The following is a 9,913-nucleotide window of genomic DNA, read 5'->3' on the forward strand; positions in this document are numbered from 1 at the left end:
ATCTACAAAATAGACAGTAAGGTTGTTTTAAGGTTGATTCCAAGGAAGAGATGTGAAAATATAAATCTTTGGGGGAGGAGGGCAGTCAATATGGGCATGGAAGACTGGATAGCCTATCATACTTATGTATCAACAAATTTAGCAGATTTTTTCTTTCCTTTTTTATTCTTTGTTATAAGAGATGGCTCTCTGAATAGGGAGGGAGAGGTCTGGATCCAGATATCCAGAGATATCTGGAAATGGAGATGATATAAAAGAAAAGACAAATTTTTAAATTAACTTCTCCAATTCAAGTTAGGGTTTCTTTCTTTTTAAAATATGGGGTGTGTGGTAGTTTTCTCTGGGTGGAGGAGAGGATAGAATGCAACACGCCTTAGAGACAGCTAACTGATGCCAATCTGAACCCCTTTAAAAATGGAATAATGGAAAGGGAATGGGATTTGGAGTCAGAGACCGTGGATTTCAGTCCTTTCCGTCACTTAGTTTCCTCTCCATAGAGAAGACATTTCCCTGACTTACTCTTTTTCCACCCTAGAAGAACAGAAGTTCCTTGAGGTCAGGGACTATTTTGCATGGTCTTTGTCCCCATGCACTTATCACATGGCCTCCCACAGAGTTGCCACTTCATCCCTATCTAGTGGATTGGACTGGGTGCAGACCGAACGAAAGGATGGAGAGAAAAGACCAAGGCGTCATTCCCACCTCCAGAAAGGTCAAAACCTATGTGAATGGGCTCATAATAGAATGTGCCTAGCCAACATCTGGTAACTGCTAGTTTAACTTCACCATCCAGCTGTAAATATTCCCAGTTTGGAATTTCAACAGCCATTCAGAGGCTTGCTGACATTCACAAAGAATCAAATTTATAAATACCAGAGAAAAAGCCAGAAAATTACTCTGTTCCTGGCAGCTCTCCTTCCTGGGCAAGGTTTACGCTTTCTCCTGGTGTCAATGTTGTGCTGTATAAAGCTCTGGGTTGGTTGGATATCTATTTAACTGAATACTGAGACTTGGATTTTTTTCTTTTACGTGACTCATAACACATAACCTTCAGTCAGACAATTTCTGTTTTCCTATGCCTGGACCTATTGAAAAGAAAACTCTGAGGTGGAGATAGTGTTTTCCTAAAGAGTTAGGTGTGCTCATAATAGAGAGTGCGAGGAAAACATCCCCCCCCCCCCAATGGTATTTCTTGTCTTGAGACACAGTCTGCTTGATTCATCTTCGCCTCTCCACAGATCTCTCCTGAATAATATTATAACTGACATTTACACAGTGCTTTAATGTTTTCAAGGCATTTTATACGGATACATTGATTCAATTGAACAAAATACAATCCCTACAGTTTTTGAGCCTCAAAAATATCTGCATGTATTGCTATCCCCATTTTACAGAGGAGGAGATTGAAACTCAAAGGCAGACATTGACTTGCCTTGTCACCCAGATAGAATATATCAGAGGTAGGATTTGAAGTGAGCTTCCCCTGACCCCGCGTTTGGGCGTTCTATCAACATACCTAACACTTCCTTTCTGTGTACTGGCCAACTTTTAACTACAAAGGAAGTTTCAGGAAGGACAAATTGACCGACAATAATAGCTTGTTCTGTGCTGTCACTGGTACTTTTTTGGATGCCCTGTGCAACAGGACACCTGAATCTCTTTTCAAAGGTAACAGAAGCAGTATTTTCTCATTGCTCAATGGAAGTGCAAATTAGAAGACCCCATGTTGTTTCTGTGAATCACAGCTTTTCTCGATTGCTCGCACTACCTTCTCTATCAATTAATCAACTAATCAACCTTTCTTTCTTTCTTTCATTTCTCATTCTTCCTTCCTTCCTTCCTTCCTTCCTTCCTTCCTTCCTTCCTTCATTCCTTCCTTCCTTCCTTCCTTCCTTCCTTCCTTCCTTCCTTCCTTCCTTCCTTTCTTCCTCCTTCCTTCCTTTCTTTCTTTCTTTCTTTCTTTCTTTCTTTCTTTCTTTCTTTCTTTCTTTCTTTCTTTCTTTCTTTCTTTCTTTCTTTCTTTCTTTCTTTCTTTCTTTCTTTCTTTCTTTCTTTCTTTCTTTCTTTCTTTCTTTCTTTCTTTCTTTCTTTCTTTCTTTCTTTCTTTCTTCTTTCTTTCTTTCTTTCTTTCTTTCTTTCTTTCTTTCTTTCTTTCTTTCTTTTCCCTTACCTTCTGTCTTGGAATTAATACTGTGTATTGTTTCCAAGGCAGAAGACTAGTAAGGACTAGGCATTGGGGGTTAAGTGACTTGCCCAGGGTCACACAGCTAGGAAGTATCTGAGAGCAGATTTGAACCTAGGACCTCCTATCTCGAGGCCTGGTTCTCAATCCACTGAGTCACCCAGCTGCCCCCTCAACATTTATTTCATAAATATGATAGGTGCTGGCACTGCACTAAGTGCTGGGGATACAAAAGGAGACAAAAGACAGTCTCTGCCCTTAAAGATTTTATGATCTAATGGGGGAGATATTTATGCAAGCAAATCTATAAAAGCAAACTAGATACAAAATAAATAGTAATTAACAGTAGGAAGATACCAGAGCTAAGAGGGATTGGGGAAGGCTTCCTCTAGATGATGGGGTTTTAGTTGTAACTTAAAGGAAGTGGGGGCTGGATGGGGGGGGGGGTCAGCAGTTGGAATGGAGGATGGAGAGGATTCCAGGCATTATGGAGAGCCAGAAAAAAAGTGCCCTAAACTGAAAAACAAAGAATCTTGTTCATGGAACAACAAAAGACCAGTGTCATTGGGTCGAAGAGTACATGGAAGGAAGGAAAGTATAGGACAACTAGAAAGGTAGAGGGAAGCTAGGTTGGGAAAGGCTTTGAATGCCATAAAAAGCAACTTGTATTTGCTACTAGAGGCAATAGGGAGTCACTGAAATTTATTGAATAGGGGAATGGCATGCTTGGATTTGAATTTGCACTTTAGAAAAACCACTTTAACAGTGGAATAGATTGGAATGGGGAAGACACTTGAAGTAGGCAGACCCATCAACAAACTATCGAATTAATCAAGTGTGAGGTAATGAGGGTTTGCACTAGAGGGGTGGCAGGATCAGAGGAGAGAAGGGGACATGTTTGAGAGATGATGCAAAGATGAAATAATTAGGCCTGGGAAATAGCTGGGATATGGGGTGGGTAAGAGGAAGTGAGTGAATCCATAATGAATGCCAGGTAGAGATAAAAGCTTGCTCAAGGACCCAAATTGTCAGTGATTGTAGGAACTGGGATAGTAGAGGAAATAGAAAATGGCTTTTCCCTCATCTATGATGTATGAGCTTATAACGCCCTAGTGAGTTAGTGCTATAGATGCCCATTTTACATTTTACATTTTCCCCATTTTACAAATGGGGAAATTGAGGTTCAGAGGGATGAAGTGACTCTTCCATGGTTAAATAGCCAGCAAGCATTTGTTAGTTGACAAATCAACATGCATTTATTAAGAGAATCAGAATACTTAGCATGACTTTGCAGCTTGAAGAGAAGTTAGAGGTCAATTAGTTGAACCCCTTCATTTTGTATATTAGGAAAAGGAGGGGCAGAGAGGTGAAATAAATTGCTCAACAGCCCAAAGACAGTAAACAGAAGAATTGGTATTTATGTTCTAGCCCTCTGAATCCAATACAGCCAAGCCATTAACCTTGATGCTCCCTTTACAGAACATTCCATCTCCAGTTTCCATTGCTTAAGTGGTGTCTCTGCCTGGAATTGCTCTACCTCCTTACTGTTATCTCTGGCAACCTCCCTAATGCCCCCTTCTACAAAATCTCCTCCATCATTAGTGCCCTCCCCACTAAATCATTTTTCACTTATTTTGTATTTACTTATATATTAGTCTTTCTTTCCTCCTCCATCCAGGAACATAATTTCTCTTGGGGGTGGAGGGCAATGAGTGAATGAATGAATGGAAAAAGCTTCAATTATCCACTTACTAGATGTCAGGTACTATATTATGTACTGGGGATATAAAAAATTAATGTGTTCTTTGCCCTCAAGAAGTTTGTATTCATTTTTTAAATCCTTACCTTCTGTCTTAGAATTGATACAAGTATTTTTCCAAGGCAAAAGAGTGGTAAGGGCTAGGCAATGGGGTTCAATGACTTACCCAGGGTCACACAGCTAGGAGGTATCTGAGGACAGATTTGAATCCAGGACCACCCATCTCCAAGCTTTTCTCTCTACCCACTGAGCCACCTAGTTGCCCTAAAAAGTTTGCATTCTAATGGAGAAGATACTATGCAAGCAACCATGTGCATAGAAGGAATAAACAGCATGATTGGAAGTCCAAGTGTAATCCTGCTGGCTTAGTTGATGGTTTGCCCTAAGCACGTTCTTTCTCTAGTCTCTCTTCCTTTGTACAGGTTCCAGGGACAGAAAGATGTGATCGTTGGTCATTTTCTTCTTAGTGCCTGATACAGAATTGACATTTAATAAATGCTTGTTGGATTGATATTGAGTTAACTCAATGTATCATGTGATGAGCCAACTTCTGAGTCCTGTTACTCTAGGGGAGAATGACTGGATTCCAAGACTACATCATCTGTCCTTGGGACTCAGAGTTCCCAGAAGATTCCTTCTTGTTCTCCTTGTCTTATTTCTCCTATAGCTGGTCCTCATACAGAGACTGTGTATCAGCATCAGCACCCAGCACCCCCGTGTTTGTCTTTCTTGCTGCCTAATAGTCACCATTTCCAAGAGTTGGCCAATCATTCCACAAAGAAAAGCTCTTTTTGTTTGTTATTGCTTTTCCTGTGAGTCAGGGCTAAGTTTTCATTCCTAGGAGGACAGCATGAACTTATTTAATGAATCAGCACAGCCTTTCCCAGGGGAAGTTAAGATTGTTTTGCTTGTGTTGTTTGCTTGTTTGTTTGTTTGTTCTTTATGACTCAGAAGTTCATAAGGCAGAGAACAGAGTGCCCAGACAATGAAGAGAAAGCATTCTTCATTTTATTGGGGAAAAAGAAATGTTGGCAAGAGGACTTTTCTCAAGGAATATTTTGGAAACATCAGAGCAAAAGCAAACCCCATCTTGACTCTTCTAAAGTACTCCTTTGTAAAGGTAAACCCGATTCCATTAGAATGATCTCATATCTTTTTCAAAAACCCCTTGAAGTCCCTAGGGTAGCCATTTTTGTTCATTTATGTCTATCTTTCAAGCTGGTCATATTTTGTATTGGGTGTGAAATTGACTGCCACTCTCAAAGCTTCATCTTTTTAGATGCTCCATAAATAGAGAAGCGGAGAAATAATTATTGTTCTAAGAAGCCCCTAGGAGAAGGAGGGCATGGGCCAATAGGACTTTGACCTCAAAGGACCATGGAGCCTTTTCTTAATTGCAGCATAGGATCACACCTTGAAAGCTGGAAAGACCCTCCAAGGTTATTTAATCAAATCTCTCATTTTCAGATGAGGAAACTGAGGCTTAGAGAGAAGTATCTTGCCCATGATGACACAGGAAGTAAGTGGAAGAAGAGCATGGCTCCCTGTTTGAGGAAACCATGATGTAATGGTAAAAAAAAATATTGAGTCACTAGACTTAGATTCAAATCTTGACACTATTATTTATTTCTCATATGTCTTTTGGGTGAGTCATTTTAGTTCGCTGAACATTCCTTATATTTCAAATGAGCAGATTCACTAGATTACCTATGGAGTTTCTTCTAGTTCTCAGTCAATGCTCTACTGACTTCAGTCCCTTGAGGTTCCATTCAGCCCCCTGCCTGTTAGCCTAATTTTTTAGACTACTTGTTTCACATCCTGAGGACCATTTCCGAGTCTCCATCATCCTACTCTTTTCAAGAAATCCATGCTCAAACCACCTATAATTTCATCGACTTGAGAGTTCTGGCCAATGATGCAAATCACAAGCCATTCATGCCTGCCTGGCATGGGTGATCTTTGCCCAAGTCCTCATGTGGGTTTCTCAAAGGGAACGCACCTACACGATTGGAGGTCTTCTTTCCTTTCTCCTGACCTTGCAAGCAGATGATTGAGATGCTCTGTCCACCCACATGCCATGCCGCATTCTAGCCTCATAACCTAGCCATCTTCTTTGCCTCTCATACCAGTCCTGGTGGGCATATTTGCTGCTGCTCTTCGTGGTTCCTCATCAGTTGCGGATTGCAGTTTGTGCCTCTCTTTTGCCATTAAATTCTTTGGTGACTTGTGTTCATGTCTATGCAGCTGACAAGGGAAAATAAATGAAGATGGACACATCTATTAAAATCCACCTATATCTCCACCTAGCTGAGTGGCTGGCTGCTTTATTGTCTTGCCTTGAGATTTTCTGCTCGAAGTCGTTGGTTATAACAGTTTGCATCTATCTCCATGGAAACAAACAAATCACAGGTATCCTGGGTGAATAAAGGAGGCATTTTAACATTTATGAAGAGTTAGTCATGCTAGGTTCCTTATGTTGAACATACAACAAGTAATAATAGCCTTGGCATTATTCACAGCAGAATACTTGAGCCACGGACAGTTCCTTCCCTAAGCAGCACTGATGAGCTGTACCTGACCACACTCTTTCCTAAAGTAGGACAGCTGGCAGAACAAGCTTCAGATGGAGTTAACTGAACTATGGATCTTTTAGTGCAGAGACATCCAACTTCTACGAAAGGGAGGCTAATTGAGGCTTGGAGACGACCTTGGACGTTCAAAGGCTAGCTCAGTGGCAAGAAGGCTCTGGTGGGTCCTTTGGAGACAAAAAAGCCTCAATATGGACCCAGAGATGATCTGGGCTTACTGGCAGAAAAGCCACCTAGATGCTTTTTGAGACATTGAGCACCAGAAAGTTGGCATCCAGTGGATGAATCTGGGAGCAATGGCAGCTCATAAAACGATCTATGTCGGGAATGGGGGAATTTAGGCTCTGTGTCAAGAAAAAATCTTCCCAATAACTAGGGGTCTAGAAAACTAGGATGGACTCCTGGGGAGGAAGTGGATTCTCAGGCAGAGGCTGGGTGACCAATTGGTAGACTTCTTGTAGGTTTCTCAGACTAAATGGTTTCTGGAGTCTCTTCTAACTAACATTCTGTGATTAATCAATGAATAAGTAAATCAAAAAACATTTATTAAGTACTTACTATATGCCAGTCACTATGCTAGTAACACAAGAAATAAAACAACCTCTACTTGAAGTAAACTCATATTCTAAGGGGGAAGCAGGGACAACATATGTATGAAGAGAATGGGTACAGAGTTATTAAAAAAAAAACTCAGTGGTTGGAAAGGAAAGGTTCTAAGAGTTGAGAGAATGAGGAATGGCTAGATCTAGAAATGGAGCTTGATATTAAAGGAAGAAATTAGATTAGATTAGATTAGATTAGATTAGATTAGAATGTAAGATCCTTGTGGGCAAGGAGTTTGCCCCTTTTACAAAGGTCTTGATATTCCCAGAGCCAAGAAGACACAATAAGTGCTTATTGAATTGTATTGCAGAGGACTTTGATTCCTCTCCCAACTGCTTGTGTAATTTGCTTTGATCAAGTAATTAAACTTCTCTGGGCCTCAGTTTCCTATCTGTAAAATGAATAGGTGGAACTAATTGGTTTCTAAAATCCCTTCCAGCTCTAAATCTATGATTCTGCAAAGAAATATGGAAAATCTTCCAATATCATAAAGCAGGATGAGAATTACACTGTCAAAGAATCAATGAATTATTTTTTAAAATTCACACTTCTGTAAGGTTTTAAGTATCAGATTGGTATTATGAATAGTATTATCTCTATTTTAGAGGTAATGAAACTTACCCATTCCTATCCCAACATCCCTATGTCGGTCTATGACTTCACATGCTTACTTTATTTTTTTTTTAAGCCTTCACCTTCCATCTTAGAATCAATACTGTGTACTGGTTCCAAGATAGAAGAGTGGTAAGGGCTAGGCAATGGGGGTGAAGTGACTTGTTCAGGGCCACTCAGCAAGGAAGTATCTGAGGCCAGATTTGAACCCAGGACATTTCATCTCAAGGTCTAGTTCTCAATCCACTGAGTCACCCAGCTGCCTCCAGAATTCACCTTTTTTCCATTAAACTGGGTTCACAAAAGTAGGGTCATTTGAGACTTTTCCCTCTCTCTCACCTTCTGGATCCATGAGTTGTTGATTCTGTTCAATTCTACCTCCATGATATCTCTTACATCTCTTCACTTCTTTCTATTCACCCAGCCACAACTCTAATTGAAGTTTTCATCACCTCCAGATTGTGACAGCTTCTTCATTCATTTTTCCTTATTTTAGCCTTCCCTTCTCTAATATATAATCAATACAGTTGTCAGATTGATATCCCTAAAGCACAGGTCTGAATTTCACTCCCCTGCTCAAGAAGATTCAATACCTCCCGTTTGTCTCTGATAATATACAAATACCTCTCTTTGATGTCCAATCCAGTCTTCCCAGCCTGATTTCATGCTGCTCCTCCTTCTATCTTTGCAAATAACCCCCTCTCTCCCAGGTCTCCTTCCCTTATTAGGTTATAACCTCCTCAGGGCAGGGTCCATCTCACTTGGATTTCTATCATCAGCTTTAAGTACATTGCCTGGCACTCAGTGCATGGTGAGCACTTAAATATTTTATCATTGATATATCCTTTATTCATTCCAGGTCAAGCAGCCTACTTGCTATTCTTCGTAACTGCCATTCCATTCCCATTCCCATGTCTTAGCACAGGCTGGACTGAAATGGTCAAAATTCCTGTGTTTTTGCTGAAATGCAGTTACTCATCATTGGAACCCAGGACCCTCTTCTGGGCTCAGCACAGATCCCATCTTATCTCCTCAGTTATTAGGGTCTTTCTACATCCCCAAAACACAGGGCACCATTGAAAAAACAGAGACCTTGGATCTGTTTCTGTGGCCTACTACCTGGAAGACCTTGAACAAGTCATCATTCTCTGGACCTAAATCTTCATCTGTAAAACAAAGAGGTTGGACCACATGACATCTCAGGTTTCTTCCAAATGAATCTATCTTTTTTTTTTTTAATGACCCTTACCTGTCTTAGAATTCATACTAAGTTTTGGTTCCAAGGTAGAAAATCGGCAAGGGCTGGGCATTTGGGGTTAAGTGACTTACCTAAGGTCACACAGCTAGGAAGGGTCTGAGGCCAGATATGAACCTGGGTCCTCCCATTTCCAGGACTGGCTCTCTATCCATGGAGTCACCTAGTGTGAAAAGGGAATTCTTTGTTCCCTTTGTCTAATTTGAGTTTACCCTTGTGAAAGGTGTAAAAGTTAAAATTAATGTGCAATAATAAAAATATTATCTTTAGGATATTTATTAAATGATCATTAGAAATAAAGGAATAAAAGGGATACAAAATAAAACCTTGGGTCCATTTAATTAGCCAGTTCAAAACCCTATGCTTACCACCACCATGCTCTTGACAGGAAGTAAAGAGGCCAGGACCCTCCTCATTGCCACCTAATATCCCTGGTCTACAGGAAGTATGTAAGCACAGGAAGTTAGTGGGCCCCTGAGAAATGTAGTTCATTTTTAGGGCAACAGATTTTCAATTATACAAGGGAATCCTTTATTCCTTTGTCTGTTTTGAGTTAACACACCTTTTGATTGAATCAACAAAACCTTCAACTAAGTGGAGAAGCTTCCAAACCACTTAGAGAATTCACACCCATTCAACTCCATCAGCCAGGAAATGAGAACTCACACCTTAGTCAGCCAGGAATCTGTGAACCCTTTTAATGAGTATTCACTTCTCTAGAAGGTGAGAAGTGGTTCCCACAAACACTTCCCCCTGGGAAGTGCTGGGAAATTTGGAAGCTGTGATTGGTCCTAGTGAAAAGGGGAAGGGACAAAAAGCCACTATAAAAGGCCCTGAATTTCTGGGGCTAGGGGAGTCAACTCTAAGAAGGAAGTCAGTTTCAAGAAGGAGTTGGACTTCAAGAAGGAAGTCAG

The sequence above is a fragment of the Monodelphis domestica genome, chromosome 1 (genome assembly GCF_027887165.1).
Source record: "Monodelphis domestica isolate mMonDom1 chromosome 1, mMonDom1.pri, whole genome shotgun sequence".
In the NCBI taxonomy this organism is placed as follows: Eukaryota; Metazoa; Chordata; class Mammalia; order Didelphimorphia; family Didelphidae; genus Monodelphis; species Monodelphis domestica.